Raw genomic sequence first — 2,115 nt, 5'->3', positions numbered from 1 at the left:
GGAGCCTGGCTGCGGAGCGTCGCGCGCCTGGGAACCCCTGCTGGCCCGTTCGGGGAGCTCAGTGGGACCGTTGCCCGCAGTCTCGGAGTGCCTCGGACCCCGCACCGCAGTGGAGGCTCGGGACAGGAATCTCGGGGCGGGAGTGTTCCCAGGGTTCGGGGCTGGGCCTTGGAGAGAGGAGTCGAGTAGGGAAACAGACACCCATCTCCCCTCCCCCAGCCCTCTATGCCCTCCAGGGTGCTGGCGACCTATGGGCACTCACAGGCAACACCGTCCCAGCCGTGTCCCCGTCTTGAGGTGTTTGGACGCCTCCCCACCCAAGGCAGGATTCCCGAGTCTCTGGGCTCTCCCCACGGGTCCCCCCTAATCCTAGGCGCCCAGCCCAGGAGGGGTGCGCGGGCAGCCAGGAGCGCGCAGATGGAGCGCGCAGATGGGCACGAGCTCCTGGGCAGTCCAGAGCCTGGGGGCCAGGAGGTGGCTGAGAAGGCGCCCCTCTAACTGCCACTCCCAGTTCCCAGATATTCCTCTGACTCCCTGCCAGCTTTCCCAAGCTCCATGTCTTATTTCTTTGTCGCGGGGATTAGCCCCATCCCGACCTTTCCCGGTGGCCCCACTCTCAGCAGCCTTCCCCGGACGCCTGGGGAAGGAGCTCCTCCCCAGCGCCCCCCCTAGGCTCGTGGCGGTCACGCTGAGGGCGCAGGAATTCCGGAGTGAGCCTAGCCGGCCGCAGGGCAAGGAAGGCCTAGGGCCCAGATGGCAGATTGCAGCCCTGGTGGCCACGGTATTTTTATGGGCATGCCTGTTGCCCAGTGAAGCATTCCCGGGGCCTTCAGCACAGCCTCCTGAGACCCTCCAAGCCGTGCAGGAGGCCTAGCTGGGAGCGGCCCTAGCCTGTGGTCCCCACCCCATCCAACCATCTCCTTGCCGGCTCCGGGAAGGGGAGGCTAGGAATGGCCCCACCTTCCGTCGGGGAGGGTCTGGATGCCATGTTTCTGGCTGTCTTCAGAAAGAGCAAGCACAAGACTAGACGCCTGAGCCCAGCCAACGTGGCTCGGTGCTTGAGCGTCGACCTATGAATCTGGAGGTCACAGTTCCATTCCCGGTCAGGGCACATGCCCAGGTTGCAGGCTCCAGCCCCAGGATTAATGATTCTCTCTCATCATGGATGCTTCTATCTATCCCTCTCCCTTTCTTTCTGAGATCAATAAAAATATATATTTTTAAAAAGACTAGATACCTGATGAAGGTGGAGGGTCTTTCAGCTCAGGCCTACCCCCAGGGCTGCCAGTGGCCAGGCTCTTGGTGCCAGGAGACCACGAGGAGGCTGAACTGGGGCACAAGGCCACTAGGCCTGGAGCTGGCTGCGAAGGGCAGGCCTGAGCAACCGAGATGGGGGTATTTTCCATGATGCACTGTTCTGCGCTCCACTTCCTGCCTGCTCTGATCTGACCACTGATAGGCCTGGCCACCCTTCTCTCCAGCCACTCCTGCTTCCACTCACCCCCTCTAGTTTCCAAGGCCTCTTCCCCCAGCACCAACTTCCGCAAATCCTTTACAGAAGCTAGTATACTAGTCCCCATCGCCATTAACACTAAGTCACATTTATGGAGCCTGCCACTGTTCCAAGCACATTTCGTGTATTAGCACGTTTCTTTTGCATACCGACCCAGGGAGGTCCACCATTAGTCCATATGACAGATGAGGAACCTGAAGCCCAAAGAGGCCAAGGAGTGTGTCCCGGGAGCACAGCCAGGAAGTCTTTCTCTTCACTTGCTCATTGTATCTGAACATGAACCTGTGGTGAAGATTCTGTTATTGTCCTCACCCTCCAAATGAGGAGCCCCAGGTCACACAGTCACTCAGCCAGGTGGTGCTGTGCCCGGCATTCCCTGCGCCTCTGCTCACTGACTCCTCAGCCCGTCCCTATGAAGTAAGCACCACGATTGCCCCCATTTCACAGATGAGGAAACGGAGGTTCAGACAGGCCAAGTGACTTACCCAAGATCGCCCAGAAGGTAAATGGCAGAGCTGGGGTTTGAACTTGCTTCTGGGTGACCGCAAAGCCCATTTTTCCACTGCTGTTTGCCCAGATGGAGGGGTCAATGGGAGCAAGAG

At 59.6% G+C, this 2,115-nt stretch overlaps 1 protein-coding gene across 1 annotated transcript in view; it reads right to left on the bottom strand.

The window, feature by feature from the left end:
• The window catches only part of L1CAM (L1 cell adhesion molecule), a 31,223-nt gene extending 30,882 nt beyond the window's left edge, over positions 1 to 341 (bottom strand). Inside the window, exon 1 of the mRNA XM_005886133.2 lies at positions 263 to 341. The gene's annotated coding sequence lies outside the window, so the exon portion shown is untranslated. The remainder of the gene's footprint in view (positions 1 to 262) is intronic.
• Between the last annotated feature and the right edge of the window lie 1,774 nt (positions 342 to 2,115).

The sequence above is a fragment of the Myotis brandtii genome, unplaced genomic scaffold, assembly GCF_000412655.1.
Source record: "Myotis brandtii unplaced genomic scaffold, ASM41265v1 scaffold959, whole genome shotgun sequence".
Taxonomy (NCBI): Eukaryota; Metazoa; Chordata; class Mammalia; order Chiroptera; family Vespertilionidae; genus Myotis; species Myotis brandtii.
Note: the sequence above shows the minus strand (reverse complement) of the source record. Positions and strands in the feature narration are given on the sequence as shown.